Source organism: Orcinus orca, chromosome 8, assembly GCF_937001465.1.
Source record: "Orcinus orca chromosome 8, mOrcOrc1.1, whole genome shotgun sequence".
Classification (NCBI taxonomy): domain Eukaryota; kingdom Metazoa; phylum Chordata; class Mammalia; order Artiodactyla; family Delphinidae; genus Orcinus; species Orcinus orca.
Genome location: NC_064566.1, coordinates 55,549,260 through 55,568,910, shown reverse-complemented (window position 1 = coordinate 55,568,910; position 19,651 = coordinate 55,549,260). Strand labels below are relative to the sequence as shown.

General features: G+C 40.5%; 2 protein-coding genes across 3 annotated transcripts in view; one reads left to right on the top strand and one right to left on the bottom strand.

Moving 5' to 3' along the window:
* USP35 (ubiquitin specific peptidase 35) overlaps positions 1-19,651 on the bottom strand; it is an 873,752-nt gene that overhangs the window by 712,097 nt on the left and 142,004 nt on the right. The window lies entirely within an intron of this gene.
* Positions 1-19,651, top strand: part of GAB2 (GRB2 associated binding protein 2) — a 177,065-nt gene that overhangs the window by 93,206 nt on the left and 64,208 nt on the right. The window contains exon 1 of one of the 2 annotated variants that reach the window (XM_033405807.2): positions 17,572-18,352. The exons of the other annotated variant lie outside the window; for it this stretch is intronic. The gene's annotated coding sequence lies outside the window, so the exon portion shown is untranslated. Of the gene's footprint in view, positions 1-17,571; positions 18,353-19,651 lie in introns of those variants that run through there. 2 annotated transcript variants of the gene reach the window in all.

Here is a 19,651-nt window from a genome sequence, read left to right as displayed (position 1 = left end):
TCTTTCTGATGGTTTGTACCACTGAATATGTCCTTTACCCTTTCCTGTACCTGAAGCTGCAGCTATTAACACGTAGCACAAGACTCAAGAGAAGTGATGGTTGAATGCTACCTGTCCTGGGCCACGGTCCTCCTCAGCTAACTGAGACTCATCACTATTAATATCTGGGTTTCTATTAATACTGTCTTTTCACTGTGAGCTAATGTAAATCTTCTGTTCTCTAAGCTATTCTTAACCATACATTCTCAGGCCTGGGCCTGGTTCCCAACTACAGATCATAACTCTCCATTTTGGCTTTTGGACTTAAGAAGTAATAGGAATTCTGCCCCTATTGCTTCTCAGAGGAGAGGTGGAGCTCTGTTGGAATTTTGGGTAGGACGCTTCTTGGTTATGCAGGACTGCCCCATGCCCTGTTTGAGGTTAGTATCCCTGTCCCCTGCCCTCTGATGAATGGAGTGCTCCCCAATCATTGTGACAACTTACCCCCCACCTCACACACACACACCTTTCCACACCCTGGGGGGTGCGATACTGCCACTGGCTGAAAGCCACTATAACCTGACACCTGTCTCTGCCACCTTGATCCCCGTTGACTTCAGTCTCTTTCCAAGGTGGAACTAGGACTGGGGATGTTCCCCTCTACATCTTGAGAAAAGAAGGTTCCTCAACTTCTCCAGAGCTCCCATCTTTGTGGAGAGACAAATCAAGGCTCTGATACAAGATCTCTTTGGGGATTGGGCTGCTGAGACCAACTGAATGTCACTGTTACTCTATCAAGACAGTTTTAACCCACAAAACAGGTTTTTATTCTCTTAAAATCACATGAGGCTTGAGGGGCGAGGATGCTCAGGGAATGGGGAGTGACTGTTCATGAGTAAATGACTATGGGGTTTCTTTTTGGGTGGTAACCATAGTCTGGAATTAGATAATGGTGATAGTTGCACAACCTTGTAACTATAGTAAAAGTCACTGAATTGTCCACTTTAAAGAGTGAATTTTAGAGTGAATTCACATGCTATGTGAATCATATCTCAAATTCTTTTTGTTGCATGAGTCTCCTGCTCTTTGTGTTTTTCCTGCCTAACATCTGGCTTCCCAAGCTTAAAACTTAAAAAATCTTACAGTCACGATTCGTTCCTCTCCTTTCCTTTCTATTTCTAATGGGTCACTGAAACCTAACTTCTAAGTAATTCTCAATACCCTTTTCTTTTCCTCTCTGTCCCACTACCAGTGACCTTACTCAAGCTCTCTTCCCTTGCCTGTACTATTGTGACCAACTCTTCATTTCTCTCCTTGTCTTCGGACTCTGCCCACCTCATCATCCTTCCAGATGCTTCCAATTATATATTCTACAACATTTTATTGTGAAATATAATACAATGCAAAAAATATATGTAGCATACAGTTCAATGAAGGAAACACCCACATTACTACCACCCAGGCCAAAAAAATGACTGCACCTCAGAAACCCCTGTGTGTCCCTTCCCAATCATATCCTTCTTACTCCACCCCTGTCCCCCCTTCCAGGTATATAATGACTTCTGTGGTAATCGCTTCCTTGCTTTCATTTATAGCTTTACCATGTGTATCCTTAAGCACTATGGTTAATTTTGTCTAGTTTTGAACTTTAAATGAAATCACATTTTCAACCTTGCTTTCTTCTCTCAATTTCATGTTTGTAAGACTTTTCATGTTGTATGTAGCTCAGTTAGATTTTCTTAAAGCCTAGATCTGATCCTGTTTCTTCCCATCACCTAGATGATAAGTCCACGCTCCTTGGTGTGGCTACATTCAAGGCTATCCATGATCTGATCTTAAACCTTTCTCTCCAGCCTCATTTGTGATGACCTCTCCCCCTACATCCTTTCCTGTAATCATACATAAGAACTTGCCGTCTCCAGAAGATGCCACATATTTAGATGCTTCCTTATGCTTAAAATACGGAATCTCTTCCTGCCTTTTCACCCTGGCATATTCTTCGACTCCTTTCTCAAGGTAGAGTAAATCGATCTCTTTTCTGTGTTCCATAATTATTATAATTCTTTATCCTTTTTAACACTGTCTGCATTAGGATTACAGATAGTGGATATTGAGCATGCACGGTGAGCCAGGTGCTGAGATTGGATTGGTACTAAGTAGATGCTCAATAAGTTTTACTTTCTTCCCCACTTTGCACAGTGTATGTTTGATCCTGCAGTTGAATTCTTCGGGGATGACAGCATTCCACCTTTAAATCAGCAGCGTAAGAGATGGTAAACTACTTTACCTCCTCTGGAGCATCATTCTGAAACCTTTCCTGATAGTCGACTTTCTGGCTGAGGTCAGCAATCTCTCAGGTATTTGGAAGTTCCAAGAGGCTCTTGTGCCTAAAGAGGAATAACACCACCCTAATAGATGACATTAAACATTACTTGTTACTTACAGATTTGTTTAAATTGTCTTAATTGCCGTTACAAGTTTAATTTGGCTGATTCTCTTGAATACATCAAAACCCTTAAATAGTAAATAAGACATATACAAATACAGTGGTTACAAACCTTATGTGTATACTTATGCTTCATCTTATTCGAAAACATCAACACCTTGGGCTTAATTAATTTCTTCATTATTTTTGTACTTATTTGCATGCTGTACTTACTTTGATATCATCCCAAGATTTAAGTTATAATTTTGACTTTCCCAGGCAAATAACCTTTTCCAGGGAAATAAGCAGGAAATCGCCTGACCAGAAGAAAACGTAAAAGGAACACTTTTTCAAATTGGCAAAGTCCTGCTATCCAGTTATAAACTAACTGCTCCTTGGTTGGGTCCATGGCTCGGTCTCTTCACAGTGTTTTAGATCCCTGCCACTGGTTGTGAGGCCGAGCTTCGTCTTTCTAGATAAACTTCAGTTGCTACATTAATATGACCTTTAGTTCATGCTTTCACACAGGTTTTATCTTCTTATAATCTAATTTCTTCCTTTGAAAGGAGGAGATTTTAGTCTCTTGCTTGGCCAGGGTTATAAACACTGTCCAGCCATTATGCGACAGTGACCTGAATGTTACCATTATTCAGAACCTACTGCTTATGCTTCAGCAAACACATCACTGCGATTAGTGATGCATATAGGAAAGTGGTCCTCAGAGTGTGGTTCCAGACCCAGCAGCATCAACCAGCATCTTTTGATCAGTTGTTTGAAATGCAAGTTCTCAGACCCCACCCCAACCTCAGCCTCTAGATCAGAAACTCTGGGGGATGGGTCCCAGGCATCTGCATCTCAGCGTGTCCTCTGGGTAATTCTGATGCATGCTAAAGTCTGGGAACCACTGCTAGAAGATGAGAGAATAGGAGTTCATGAAGTCAGCTCTGCTCTGCAAGCTTAAGTATTATCTGGGAACATTATGTTGGACGCTCATTCTATCGGGCTGGCCAAAAAGTTCGTTCGGTGAGCGAATACATTGTTCAATAAAATTCTTGGTGAAAATGAAAACGTGTCTTTTATTTTTACTTAAAACTGAATGAACTTTTTGGCCAAACCGATACTTGGTGAGTATTTGTGACCACCAGTGCTTTTTAACTGTTAGACAGCCCCCCTTTTGTGAGCTATTACGTATGACCACCAGTGCTCATCAGTCCTTCCCAGTCTTTCTGTAATTTCTACTTTTTCCTGTAATTCCTCCTTATTCATAGTTTCCTGTGTATATTCTTTCTCTGCTTATACAGATAGAAACAGGCACACATCTACACTTTATATCAGCTATATTGTGTAATAGAAGAAAGGAAAGTCCCCTGTATTGACTGCCCTTCTTATCAGAATCAATAAAAATACCCAAAAACCCACAAAAACCCTATTATAGTCACCTTCCTTTTGTATAAAAAAACTTTTGTACACTTTAATCCTTTGGATATTATGAACTCATATTTTCACAGCCTCAACTTTTAATCCTAAAATGTTACAACTTGGCCATTGAGAATGCCTTTAAATCTAGTCCTTTTGACTTTAAATATCCCTGACATTTTCTTCTCTGTGTATTTTAAAGAACCCTTGCTTTTTATTATTGAATAAACAGCACATTCAGACCTATCCTAGTTCTTTTTATTCCACAACATGGAATCAACTCCCCTCCAAGAGTTCTGATTCCTTTGGTGGAGAATAATAGCAAGGACCTACATCCAGGACTGCAGGTACGCATGAGAGGTGGTGGTGTTCACGAAGCACCCTTAGCGACTGAGTTAGAAAGTTATTTTTTCAAAGTGATGAGTTTTATATATGGGGCCATACCTAACTTTTCTTAGAGTGTGTGGTTTTACTGACCACTAAGACGCTGTCCTACATAGACATCAGGAGATCATTTTAGTTACCTACTCTGGTCTTTTGCACTGAATTTTGCCCAAATACAGGGGTGATGAGAAGCCCACGTCCCAAATAATTAGAAGATAAAGTTCATATTTGTACATAATGCTTTTTTAAAAACATATGTACCTTGCCTTATTTTTTCCTCTCCATAACCATGTGAGGTAGGTGAAGTTTGTTCCATTTTACAGATGAGGAAACTAAGGCTTACAGAGGTTAAGTGACTCATTGGGGTCACACAGCTAGTAAGTGATGCCAGGAGTTTGAACTCACATCTTCAGATTCTAAATCCTGTTTATTTTCCACTGTACCATGCATCTTTTCTGTCTCTGCCTTCCAGAAGCTTACAAAACACTTGTGCATCTGAAATAACTAGATAACATTCCTGATGAAACTTGGAGCTATTATAAACCAAGGACTGCTTACAAATAATCTCTACTTATAATCCTTTTAGATAAATTTTCTGGTGTAATTTCCATCTGTGTTGATATTTTAGAAAGTATATAGGTTTGGATTTGGTTGGGATTAATAAATTATGTTATATTCCAGTTTATGGAAAGCTCTTTCAGTTCAGGGTGCAGTAAAGTTGAAGGTTCTAACAAAAATACAGTGCGAAGTTTCTGTAGAGGGCAGGCATGGTGAATAGGTGTAGGGGTTTTAATACAGGGGTATGCATTCTAGATATTAAACTGCTGGACTTGATGCTGTATTTTTTTTACTGTTACAGTGGAACATTATTTGTTCAGAGAAGGATTAAGGTCAGAAATGTTTTGTTTCAATCATAGAGTTTTATTTAGAAAGGCACCAGGGTTAAGCCTGGGAGATACTTGAGGAAGGCGTAGCTCCCCAGTTGGAATCTGCAAACTTTTGTCCTGAAGTCGTGGAAGAAACTGAGACTTTGGGACAGTTTCTAGGGCCCCAGAGAGCCCTATGTCACAGAGTCAGGGTGCCTCAAGATGGAAACTTATCTAAGAGCTGAGTGTCGATTCTAATATTTATTCAGCTGCGTTGTTCACACAGACGCAGGTAGAGAGGGTACCTAGAAATAAATGGAATAGGTGGGTTTTACTTCTTAAGATGAAAAGGTCCTGGTTCTTCTATTTCCAGAAGTGGTCAGCACACACTTCCACACACAGAGACAGCCCTGAATCAGCTAAGTGACCAACAGTAGCTTGTAAAGTAATAAGGCTTCAGGGCACCAGAGCCCCAGTGTGCCACCTCCCCTTCCCTGTGGAAGGCTCTGTACCACATTCAGGATTCATTCCTATCCTCAACTCTCATCTCTCCCATCAGTCTTACATCTTAAAGTAAATATAAGTTTTTGTAGACCACTGCTAGGAAGTTTTTGCAATTTAAGAGATAGGTTGGATATGTATATCAGGTCACCACGTATATCAAGTACACTTTAAATATCTTACATTTTATGTCTTTATACCTCAATAAAGCTGAAAAAAATTAACCACAAAAAAATTTTTTTTAACGTCCAAAAAAATTTTTTTAAGGTAGGACTCATTTTAGAATGAAAGGCTTTGGGTTCTATTTAAAAATAATAGTATAACAATAAATGGCATGGTATAAAGGAAACTTGGATTCTTCTAGCTCTGTATGAGTTTGTCAGGTCATTACTATTTTCTGGATGAACGTTCCTTGATCTACAAAATGATGATGGTGACCCCTTTCTTGCTTTCTTCATAAGACAATTTCGAAAATACAAAAAAGAGATTTGTACTCTGAGAGCCTACCAGTATTGGGTCCTCCGCCAGCATATTCAGTTCAGCTGTTGCTTTCTGAAAGGGAAGATGAGCATGGTCCCTGCCTTTCCAGAGAGTTTCCCAAGTGCATTTTAGTAGAATCTTAAAGGATTAGTAGTATTTGACAGGGAACACCTCAAGAGCGCACAATTGCATGGCTACTTGGGTTAAAATACTTCATTCTTCCTGGAGTCTAGGATGTTTGTGGGAATAAGATTGGACAGAGGGAAAGGAGTAGCAGGCAATTACAGGAAGCAGTTTGAGACCAAATGAAAGAAGGTCCTAGAATATTATCCTGATTAGTTTGGACTTAGTACTGTAGGCCCACGCCTTCCAAATTTTTTTATATCATATAACAAAAAAATAGCATTTTAATGTCAGACTGCAGGTAGCTTGTGACCAGAGGAGACTAGGCCAAGGACTTCAGCTTTCCTAGGGCTGGAGTAATCAAAACCTTTCAGTAACTTGGCACACACTCTCACTGGTTGAAAAGTGCTGCTAGGCAATAGGAGCCTAGTTAACAAACTTCAGGAAAATTCTCTCTTTTCCCATTTCTCCAGAGTCCCAGACTGTAATGTGACTTCAACTCTTTTGACTCCTGCATTAGAACTAGATCTCGGTGGAAATAGAATACACCAAAAATGGACCAGCCCATTACTATAGATCCTGCAGATATTAGAAGATAATAGAAGATGAGTAGTTGCTAGGGTCTGGGAAGAAGGGGGACTGAATAGTGGCTGATAATGGGTACAGGATAGTTTTGGGGGAGATGATATTGTTTGGGAATTAGATAGCAGTGATGGTTGTATAACATTGTGAATATACTAAAAAAAATTTGAATTGTACACTTTAAAAGGGTGAATTTTATGGTATGTGAATTATATCTCAATTTTTTAAAAAGATAATAAAATATTATTAACAGTTTTGCCTTAATAAATTTGTTAACTTATATGCTATGACAAATTCTGTGAAAGACACATATTGTCAAAGCTGACACCGAAGAAAGTAAAATTCCAAATAGCCCTGTATCTATTTAAAAAACTAACCTATAATTAAAAACCTCCCACAAAGAAAACTCCAGGCCTGATGGCTTCTCTGTTGAATTTTAAGGAGGAAATGATATCACGTCAATTTCTTTCCAGATTGATCTCTAGATTCAATGCAATCCCAATCAAAATCTCAGCATTTTGGTTTTTGTTGCTGTTGTTGTTTTTGGTAGAAATTGACAGGCTGATTCTAAAGTTTTTATGGAGATGCAAAGGAACTAGGATAATCAAAACAACTTTGAAAGAGGTGAGCAAAGTTGAAGGACCCACATTACCTAATTTCAAGACTTATTGTAAAACTGCAGTAATCAAAACAGGGTGGTCTTGGCAGAAGTATATATAGAGAGAGATCAATTGAACATGATAGAAAGTCTAGAAATAGACCTACATCCATTTGGTCACCGATTTTCAACAAAAGTGTGAAGGCAATTTGATAAAGAAAGGGTACTTCTTTTCAACAAACACTGCTGGAATAGCTGTATATTCATGTGGAAAAACATGGACCATGATCCTTACCTCACTCTGACCCAAAATGGATCATAGACCTAAACATAAAAATTAAAGTTATAAAACTTCTACAAGAAAATGAAGCAGAGAATCTTTCTGACCTTGAGGTAGACAGAGCTTTCTTAGACAAGAAATATAAGACATAAAAAAGCCTGAACTATGGGCTTCCCTGGTGGCACAGTGGTTGAGAATCTGCCTGCCAATGCAGGGGACACGGGTTCGAGCCCTGGTCTGGGAAGATCCCACATGCCGCAGAGCAACTAGCCCCGTGAGCCACAATTACTGAGCCTGCGCGTCTGGAGCCTGTGCTCCGCAACAGAGAAGCCATCGATAGTGAGAGGCCCACTCACCGCGATGAAGAGTGGCCCCCGCTTGCTGCAACTAGAGGAAGCCCTCGCACAGACACGAAGAGCCAACACAGCCATAAATTAATTAATTAATTAATTAATTGCTTTAAAAAAAAAGCCTGAACTATTTAAAAATGATAAATTGGACAAAATTAAAGACATTTGCTCTTTAAAAGACACCATTAAAATGATAAAGCAAGCCACAGACTGGGAAAAAATATTCTCAATACATATGTCTGACAAAGGACTGTATCCAAAATATATACAAAGAACTCTTAAAACTCAATAATAGGGCTTCCCTGGTGGCGCAGTGGTTGAGAGTCCACCTGCCGATGCAGGGGACACGGGTTCGTGCCCTGGTCCGGGAGGATCCCACATGCCACAGAGCGGCTGGGCCCGTGAGCCATGGCCACTGAGCCTGTGCATCCGGAGCCTGTGCTCCGCAGCGGGAGAGGCCACAACAGTGAGAGGCCCGCATACCGCAAAAAAAAAAAAAAAACTCAATAATAAAGCAAAAACCTCAATTTAAAAATGGGCAAAAGATTTGAACAGACATCACAAAGGAAGATAAAGAACCAATAAGCAAATGGAAAGATGCTCAGCATCATTTGTCATCAGGGAAATGCAAATTAAAACCACAATGAGTTGCCACTACACACTCACTAGATTGGCTATAATGGCTAAGTGTTGTACAAAAACTACAGTGTTCACAGATTGCTGGTGGGAATGCAAAAATGGACAACCACTTTGGGAGACAGTTTAGCAATTTCTTATAAAATTAAGCATATACTTACCATGTTACCCAGCCATTCTGCTTCTAGGTATTTACCCAAGAGAAATGAAAGCAGGTTCACAAAAAGACTTCTACACGATTGTTCATGGCTGCTTTATTCATAATAGCCCCAAACTGGAAACAATGTAACTGTCCAGTAATAGGTGAATGGTAAACATATATGGTCACTCCTTAAGATGTTATACTATCAGCAATTAAAATCAGCAGTTAAAAACTGATTCATGCAGCAATCTGGATGAATCATAAAACTTTATGTTGTACGTAAGAAGCCAGGCACAAAAGAATATTTACTATATGATTCTGTTTCTGTGATACTCTAGAGAAGACAGATCTAATTTATAGTGATAGAAAGCAGATCATTTATTGCCTGGGGCCAGGTGGAGTGGGGATTAATCTGGAAATGGCACAAGGGAACGCCTTGGGGTGATGGAAGTGTTCTGTCTTGATTGTGGTGGTGGTTATACAGTGTATACATTCATCACAACCCATCTGCCTGAAGTCTTAAAATGGGTGAATTTTGTTGCATATAAATTATATACCTCTGTAATGTTGACTTTTAAAAAACAAGGGGGAAAAAAAGGAAGCATTAGCCCAGAGGTCATTCTTCTAATGCTATATACTGACTTCTTATAAATTAAACAAAAGCCTTTCTAATAAATCATATGGAGGTTGTGGAATAGCCTCCATACGGGAGTGTTTTTCAGATATATGTAGTTCAGGCAGCTGGATGGATGTAAATGAGGGCTCCCAGGAGGCAGACAGGGCATTTATTTGAGCACCTGAGTTAATCTTTGGAATTAGGTTCAGTTTCTCCTTCCACCTTTTGAATTATTTCCCTGCTTTTATATTGAGTGCTGTGATTAGGGAAGAAAGCCAGGCTCCAGAAGGGCCCCACTCCCAGTTCATCTTGTACCTTAGAAGTAGCTTTTCCTGTATTTGCTCATAACCAGCCAGTTCCAGAAAGCACTGGATTTTATACTGTTATTCATGTATATTCACAATCTGAGTACCTTAGGGAGAGTCACTCTAGTACAAGGGGCAGGAAGCCCTACTTGACATTTCCAACCCTTTGTCTTTTCCCGGGGTCTTAAAATGTCAGAAATTGAAGGTAAGTTGGAGATCCAGAAAATCAACACTTGTGCTTTATAAATGGGGAAACTGTGGCTCAGAGCAGAAAAGTGGTTTCACCCCCGCCCAGCTAACTGACTAGAGACAGAGCTGGAAGCATAACCCAGATCTGCATGATCCACTTCTTCCTCCAGTGCAACTTCCTAAATTATAACTGCATTTTATCAACCATCATGAACAATGTAGTTCAGTGTTTCTCAAAATGGGGTTCTTGGACATTGTGTAGTAGAGTCATTTGGGGTTTGTATCCCTGGACCCCACTCTAGACCTGCTGAGTCTGAATCTCTATTGAGGCTGGGACCCGGGAACATCTACATTTAAACAGGTGGCTCAGTGATCCTGCTGCACAGGAAAGTTGGTTTTTTTGGTTTTTTTTTTTCTGTTTTCTTTTTCACAGGAAAGTTTTAAATACCACTGTTGTTTAAGAAAGTGTGAAACCAGGTCTTTAGGGAAGCCAAAGCCTGCTGAGTCTTCTACTCTTTGATTACTTGGGGTTGGGGAGGTAGATGAGAGAAGACTTTGTCCTAGAGGAAAGGAAACATTTTAACTATATTTGTGGGCACTATTTGTCTACCCTTCCCCCAACTTTGCCCTGATTTTCCCTGGTAACCTTCACTTAATTCAGTTCTTTAAATACAACTTAGATCAGAGCATTCAAGGACATGAAAGAGAGGTTCTTCGGTGAAATGACCTTTGTTTCTCCAAAATGCAAAGGGTTGGCAATGACTCATTTGTTGTTTTGTCAATGGGAGAGGTAATTTCACTAATGGATTCCCTGAGTCCTCTGCAGAAAGATTGACCTGGTCTTTGGGGAATCAATCTCGAATTCAGTCAATGTAATCACTGATACAAGGCTCTTTGGTTTCCCAGATTGTGACCCTCTCCCTCTCACACATGTCAAATTCATTTTACCCCTTTGTTTAGGATGCAGTAGAGACAAAGAGTGGGTAGCGTGCACCATGAGAGGTTCTCAGATAGATATGGCTGTGGTTCCCTTCCCCACCATAAGTCATAACACAACACCTGCGTGCTCAAGCTGGAATCTTGGAGTCTTTCTTTATTCTTCCTTCTCCCATATCCCCCATATTCAGTTCATCACCAGGGGCAGCCATTTCAGCCTCTGAAATATATCTTGAAGGTATATGTCCTTTGTCACTGTCCTGACCCAGATGCCATTATTTCTTAGTTGTCTATCTGAGCTCCCTGCTCATGCTCTTTCCGCCTTCACTTCATTTGCTACAAGCCAGAATGATCCTTTAAGAAATGTAAATGTGAAAAAATGTAAAACCATTTAGCAGTCTCATGCTCTATTTATTTAAAAATACAGAAGTGCATGGATTAAAGTATGAAAGTTCCCTTGTACTCTTATATACCCGACTCTCCTCCACAGGAAACCATTGCTAACAGTTTGGAATGCCTTTCTGAGCATTTGTAAGACACTGTGTGTGTGTGCATGTGTATACTATATATGTATACTGTAAATACACATATATATGTAGTGGTGTGCATATGTATGTATCCATAAACATACAGGGTTTTTAATATAAGTAGGATCGTACTACATTGTTCTTGTTTGTTTCTTCAATTGCTAATATATCAGTTTATTTAATTACGCCCCTATTGAGGGATCTTGTTCTATTTAAGATAAAAGCTACGCTTCATGAAATGATCTTCAAGGCTTCATTATGATCTGTCCCTGCTTTGTCCTCCTTATACTTTCCACTGTGCTCACTATTCTCCAGCCATGCCCTGCTGTCAGGTCCTACCACGAGCCAAGCTTTCTTCCTCCTCAGGGCTTTTGCACATGTAGTTCTCTCTACCTGGGCTGCTCCGCTAGGTACATGACAGTCGTTCCGACATGGTGGACTGGGTCCTTAACAACACACACACTCACTCACACCAAGCATTACTTAGGCAGTGAATAAGTGTTTTACATGTGTTTGTACTTTTAAAAAAATGTAGATATTGTGATTAGCAAAATAATTGAGTTCGTGAATTCCTCGCAGCTTTTATTTCTTAGTTAACAAATACTAAAATGTATATTTCTGTTCTATGAGGGAATTCTCAAATTTTTAATTTTGCATTAATATTTGATATTGAGAACAGCTGACCTACAGAAAAATACATAAAACTCAGCATGTGAAGCCTTTCTTAAAATAGCCCCAAATCACTCTTCCAGCCTTCCTTTCAGTGATCGCCTTTCCATGCTGTTTTTTATCTTCCTGCAGCTTCACAAACTTAGCTTTACTGTTTGAACACACCAAGCTTTTTCTCATATAATTGATACTCCTGTTCAGAGATTCCAGCCTCCATATTTGAGAATCTACTTATTAAAATTTATTTGTAACCCCAAAGCCAGTACTCACAGCTCTTTCAAGGTCAGTCACAGACATGCAACATGCAGAGCAGTGAAAAGTCTGAGCTCCCCATGTACATGTTCCACGCTGAGACAGAACAAAGCCACACTCTGCCTTCTTGTTTCAGCTCTTACCCTGCACACTAGTGCCCCTTCCTCTTAATGCCATGTTTTTCACATTTTTGTGCTTTTTTTGTTTGATGATTTCACTATTTAAAATGCCCCCAAGCGAAGTGCTGAACTACTGTCTACGGCTCCTAAGCACAAGATCATCATGTACCTTTTGGAGGAAACACACGTGTTAGATAAACTTCATCCAGACTCGAGTTATAGTGCTGTTAGCTGTGAGTTCAATATTAATGAATCAGCAGTATATATTAAATACGGTGTCTTTACACAGAAACAGACATAAAACAAGATTATGTATGGATTGGTTGACGAAAATATTTTGGCCAGAGGCTTGCAGGAGCCTAACCCTGAATTTCCTCTAGGAGAAAGGATTCAGTATTTGCTAATTCAGTGTTTGTGGTGACTTTATAGACCATAACTACTGTGAATAATGAGAGTTAACTGTACTCGTATTATTCTCTTTTCCTGAAAAGTTCCTCCTCCAGTATTTTTTCTTCAGTTAGCAGAACTCCTCTCATCCTTCGAGACCCAATCCAGGTATCACCTGTGCTCTGCACCATTCCCTGACTGCTCCCAAGCAGAGTGCTCTCCGTTCATACCTCTATTGGAGTCCTGACCTCAGCACGCTGAGTTACCTGTGTACGTACCTGCCTGCCCTTTCCAAGGATCATGAGAGCCTAAAGGACCTGGCACTAATAGGCACTGACATTTATCCACATTTGATAAATGTTGATTGAATGACTGGAAGGAGGAAGGAGAATAAATGCTAATGGAAAAAAAATTGAAAGTGAAGGAAACAAAAGAATGGATTAAATAATGAATTTGATGAGAGCACATGGAAAGGACCTCTGAGTCATTCTTGTGGTAACAGACTGGTTCTGGGTCCAAAATAGGACACATGCTTAAAACCTGTGTTGCATATATATGGAATCTAAAAAAAAAAAAAAAAAAAAAAAAAGGTTATGAAGAACCTAGGGGCAGGACAGGAATAAAGATGCAGACGTAGAGAATGGACTTGAGGTCACCGGGCGGGGGAAGGGTAAGCTGGGACGACGTGAGAGAGCGGCATGGACATATATACACTACCAAACGTAAAATAGATAGCTAGTGGGAAGCAGCCACATAGCACAGGGAGATCAGCTCCGTGCTTTGTGACCCCCTAGAGGGGTGGGATAGGGAGGATGAGAGGGAGACGCAAGAGGGAGGAGATATGGGGATATATGTATAGGTAGAGCTGATTCACTTTGTTATAAAGCAGAAACTAACACACCATTGTAAAGCAATTATACTCCAATAAAGATGTTAAAAAAAAAAGGTCAAAGAAATACCAATAAAACATCCAAAGAAATTTAAAAAAAAAAAAAAAAAACACCAAAAACCTGTGTTAAATGAGAAAGAGTTTGTTGAGTCCCCAGAAAGGGGAAACCTGGCTGCAGGATCCCCTTGAGTTAGACACACGTTTCATCAAGGTCCATCTCTTTAACTCTGCTCGCTCTTTGTTGTTCTTAGACTCCAGAGGGTGGTCCTTGCAACTTCAAGCTCTTAGCATGCCAACCTTTTCTCCAGTGAAAGAGAGAGCCCACTCTTAGTAACACAAACAAAAGTCCTAGGGTTGAATCTTAATGACTGTTTGAGCTGGCTTGGAGCTCCTGCCCTTTGCTGAACCAATCACTGGATGAAATGTATTAATTGGCTTTATTTAGGTTCCCATGATCCACCCCCTGAAGCCTAGGGCTGGGAGTCAGTTTCACATAAAAGACATGTACTTTTCCATGGTGTCTTTTGTGTTTATGGTGTATGTGTACTATCTCACCCAGGATAGAGATGGTTAGAATCCTAGAAGTGTTACATTAGCAGATCATCTGACTGAGAGGTTTTGTTTGTATGTTTTTACCAAAAGAGGGAGCAAATAGACATTCCTTTTATTTCTTTGGTATACCTTTCACTGAAGAGTTATATAGTGCATAACATCTATCAAGCACTGTGCTAAATTTTGGAGCTAAAAAAGCCCCTGACCTTAGAATGGACTTGTCTTGTGGTAAAATAAAGTTTATCCTGTGCCCAAGGAACAAGGAAGGTTCATTGGAGTCAGAGAGGATCTTTATTACTCAAATGAATGAGTCCGGAGCATATAACTGTGATCCTAAGGGATTTGGATTTGAGGACTGGAAATAACTTGGGACTAGGAGCTAAGACCTAAATTCTTTTTTTTTTTTTTTTTTTTTTTTTTTTTGCGGTATGCGGGCCTCTCACTGTTGTGGCCTCTCCCGTTGCGGAGCACAGGCTCAGCGGCCATGGCTCACGGGCCCAGCCGCTCCACGGAATGTGGGATCTTCCCAGACCGGGGCACGAACCCGTGTCCCCTGCATCAGCAGGCGGACTCTCAACCACTGAGCCACCAGGGAAGCCTAAGACCTAAATTCTAATTCCTCTATCGACATCACCTACTAACTGTGAACTTGACCTTTCATAAACTCTGTGGCCAGTGTTTCCCAAAGTGTAGTCAGCAGTTCATCTGCATTAGCTTCTCCTTAAGTTCTTTCTGGACCCTAAGCCCTGACTCAGTGGACCAAAACATTGGGACTGTGATCTCTTCAAATTGTTTAACTTCGATGAACCTCTTTTTCTTCATCTGTAAAAAGAAAAAGGGATTTATTTGCCTTGTAGCATTGGTTTGAGGATTAAATGGGATAATGGATAGAAAGCACATGGAATCTAGCAGGAACTCAAGTGTCTTTTTTCCTCCCTCAGAGTATAAAATCACCATGGTCCAGAGTAGTTGAAGGATACCTAGAGGAAGGGCAGCAGGAAGCCCTTTCTCACTCAGGAAGTGTTTCTCCAGAAATGTGTGACTGTTACATAACCCGCTGGACTCTCTTATTGTCTGCTGTTCACAGTTATGGGCCATAAGTCGAGCTTAGTGTTCTTCATGCTGCAATGTGTTGGGATATAGTTGTACATCATGTACTCACAAGTCAGATCAAATTCTTCTTCTGTCTTTGTGATTATTTGGGCTGGAACTCAAACTACATCACCACCTGCAGTTTTACCAAGAGAAAGGTGAGGGCTTCCCTGGTGGCGCAGTGGTTGAGAGTCCACCTGCCGATGCAGGGGACACGGGTTCGTGCCCCGGTCCGGGAAGATCCCACATGCCGCAGAGCGGCTGGGCCCGTGAGCCATGGCCGCTGAGCCTGCGCGTCCGGAGCCTGTGCTCCTCAACAGGAGAGGCCACAACAGTGAGAGGCCCACGTACCACAAAAAAAAAAAAAAAAAAAAAAGAGAAAGGTGAGTGTGAGTGATGAGTGTGTGCATGTGTTATGGGTGGATTTTTTTATATATAAAGCAAAGAGCTTTTGAAGATGCAAGTATTATGTTTTTAATGTCCCTGACTAATAAGTTCAATTGATTGATATCATCCAGTAACCTCAGTTAGATTCTAATTAACTAACTATAATCGTCACTTAACAGGATTCTCCTGGTTTGTTGGCAGTTTTGGGCTTTACCCTCATCAGAAAGATGGAAGTTAAAAGGACACACCCATTTCTAGGAGTTACACAAAACCCTCTTCCAAGAAATGTCTTGACTCTTCTACAACTTTAGCCACAAGGCATGTGAGATTTGGTATCTGGAAAGATGGTTTGAGGCTCTGAGAAGTCCTTAGTCATCAAAGAAAAGTTCTGTTATCTTTGGTATAGTACCTAAGGCAAGGCAGAAGATTCTGGAGTTTCAGAAATATTTTCAACTGTCAAGGCTGAAACTAAGGGAGTTCTAGTTAATACTTGGTTTTGTGAAAGAACACATCCCTCTGTTCCAAGAATGAATAATCTTGGGCTTCCCTGGTGGCGCAGTGGTTGAGAGTCCGCCTGCCGATGCAGGGGACGCGGGTTCGTGCCCCGGTCCGGGAAGATCCCACATGCCGCAGAGCGGCTGGGCCCGTGAGCCATGGGCGCTGAGCCTGCGCGTCCAGAGCCTGTGCTCCGCAACGGGAGAGGCCGCAGCAGTGAGAGGCCCGTGTACCGCAAAAAAAAAAAAAAAAAAAGATTTACCAAGAATGAATAATCTGATTAAATGAGGTGTTACCATGTCAGATTTTCTTGGTTAAAAATACATAAGGCTCTCATGGTTGGAAGAGACCTTAGTCCCTTTCTTCCTACCGATCCACTGCTCAACTCTCCCTCCCTACCCACTCCTAGTCTAGGCCGGGGCTAGCAAGCCAATCTTGTCCACCACCTCTTTTTCTAAATAGTTTTATTGGAACACAGCTACTCTCGTTTGCTTACAAATTGTTTACGGCTTCTTCCATGCCACTATAGATCTGAGTAAGCTGTGAGAGACTGTATAGTCTGTGAGGCTTAAAATATTTACTCTCTGCTCTTTACAGAGAAAGTTTGCTAACCCCTGCTCTAGGCTAACTCCTCTTTAGTATCTCCGATGCAGAGTAGTTCTTCAGTTTCCAAAGGATCTGCTTTGGACCGCTCTTTTAGAAAATTCTTACTTACACTGAGCCAAAACTCTGCTTTTCTGTAGCATGCCCCTGCTGGCCCTAGTTCAGCTTTAGTATGTGGGATCACCCAAAATGAATCAAATCGTTCTTCTGTACATTAGCCTCTTATATCTCAGAACACGATAGTCATGACTCCAGGCAAAACCTCACTAAATCCTGGTACCACTGGATTTCAGGACCCTTTACACCACCAGAACTGAGCACAGCACTCCCGTGTGATCTGGCCAGTGTAAAGCTGAACTGGAGTCCACCTAAGTTTTCTAGGTGCTAAGAGCAATAGGAAGAAGTCATGTCTGCATTCTACATGCTTGGAGACCTTGGAATATGACCCAAAGAACAGAGACAGGTTCATGAGGGATATGCACTCTCCACTCAAAGCAAGAATGATGCAACTTCTGGGCCATATGTACCTATGGTGCATGTCTGTGGTCTGGGTGGTTGTGAAACGTTTTTTTGTTTTGTTTTGTTTACTGGATTTGGGTACAAAAGGAAAACAGTCACTTCTGTTTCATCAGAGAAGGTGGTGGCGTTCTGTTAATCATAGACACAAGTGGAAGGTTCTAACTTTCTTCAGGGTTGGCCCTTATGCCATGTACTTCTTTAAGCCCCGTTGTTGAGTAAAGTGACTTGCATTGTCTTTTGTGCTCTGTCTCCCTGCCATCATCTCTCACTGTTGTAGAGTATTCCAACAGCTTCTTAGTATTCCTGCCTCTTATGTTTCCTTTCTCTGGTTGGTCTTCCTCTAAGGGCACAGCGATAACTATCATTTCTCTGCTAATCTGTTCTCTTCAGTGGCTCTCCATTATCAGTAAAGAAAAGATTAAAAATTCTTAGGGTGGTGTTGGCTTTCCAGGACCACCAGACTCTTCCTTTCCTCTTTCTTTTCCACATTCAAAAAAGACTGTTCCACATTCTCTGAACCTGTCATATTTTCCCGTACCCAGGTCTTGGTCATACTATGTGCTCTATAAGAACTGACCTTTCCTCTTTCTTTGCCCAAACCGTATATCAAACCCTACCTTCTTCACTGTTCATATTCATTCAAGTTCATTTCTCTTTGTTGCTCTCTCTCTCTCCCCCTCTCCTACCCATCCCTAAAGGTTTGATTCTCTGCTTCAGTGGTCTAATAGCATATTGTGTCCCTATTATGGTGCTTATAAAAATCTGCTTTTTATTTTAGGGATATGTGTTCATGTCTTATCTCCCTGAATTGTTGTAAGCATTGTAAGTTGAAAGGAAAGTTTGGGTCTTGCCTTCTTTCTTTATCCCTCGAAGCATTTAGCAGAATTTGTGCTTGTTTTACTGAATACTATAGAAGGAGCTCATTGATTCGTCATGAACAGTGAAATAGCAAGAAGAGTTGAATTGGAAGTAGATGATTTTGAATCTGAGAGACTGGAAGAATCCTGATACCTTTAACCGAAATTCAGAGGAGTTGCTGATGTGTGGTATGCGGTAAGACAAAGGACAAAATAATGCCTCTTTCATGGTGAAAAAACAAACTATGAATTGGAAATCTGGGGATCTTTCATAATGATAACTGTTTTTCCAGTTACATGATCTCAGAACGTCTTTGTGCTGCTTTAGAGTCAATAACTATGTTCTTGACATGTGTCATGCAGAGTTTGGTCCTAGCCGCTCTCACACTTAATAATTGTACTTAATTCTCAAATCAGTATTATTAGCTTTGTTATTTTCCCTCTTATATATTTGGTTATTAAGGCTTAAGAGATGTTAAATTTGTCCAAGGTTGTAGAGCAAGAACTAGGACTATAATTTGGGTCTTTTCACCCTAATCTCAAACTTTGCTTATCACACCCTGCATCATCTCTCTCATTCTGTTCTCCTTATTTCTCTGCATTTGTGCCCCTTGGTTTGAGTTTTTGTTGATCTGAATTAATAGTGTTTCTTCTGCCTGGCTGGGTTATACCAGGAATTAGGCATGAAGTGAAATAAGTCACTTAGGCTAAGTGAAATAAGGCAGTCACAAAAGGACATGTATTGTGTGATTCCACATATATGAGTAGTCAAATTCAAAGATACAGAAAGTCTAACAGTGGTTTTCAGGGACTGGGTATAGGGAGGAATGGGGAGTTCATGTTTAATGGATGCAGAATTTCAGTTGGGGAAGATGAAAAAGTTCTGGAGATAGTGTTGATGGCTCTATAACAGTGTGAATATAGTTAATGCCACAGAACTGTACACTTAAAATGGTAAATTTTATGTTATGTTTCACCACATTGAAAATTATTTTATTTTAATAAAAAGAAAACTAAGCCATAAGATTTGGACATTGCTATGCAGGTGATAGGGAACCATTAAATTTTTGGATAGTGAAGGGGAATGACATGATCAGAGTTTTGCTCTGATCGGAAGATTAAACTGGAATCATTTGTAAGTATTAACTTAGGATAACTGGTTAGGAAGCTATGCAAACAGTCCAGACTATAGGTAACAAGCACTTGAAGTAGGAGTGCAAAAAGGCAGGTATGACATGGGCTGTTATGAATGGTGTTGCAGTAAACATACTTTTACATGTATTTTGGTGAATATATGTACACAGTTATTTGAGGTAAGTACCTAGGAGTAGATACAAGGTCGTGAGATGTGAGTATGTTCAGTTTTAGTAAACACTGCCATAGTTTTCCAAAGTGATTATACCAACTCACATTCATCCTAACAGGGTGTGAGAGTTTTTCCACATCCTTCCGCAAACTTACTATTGTCAGTCTTTTTCATTGGGACCATTCTGGT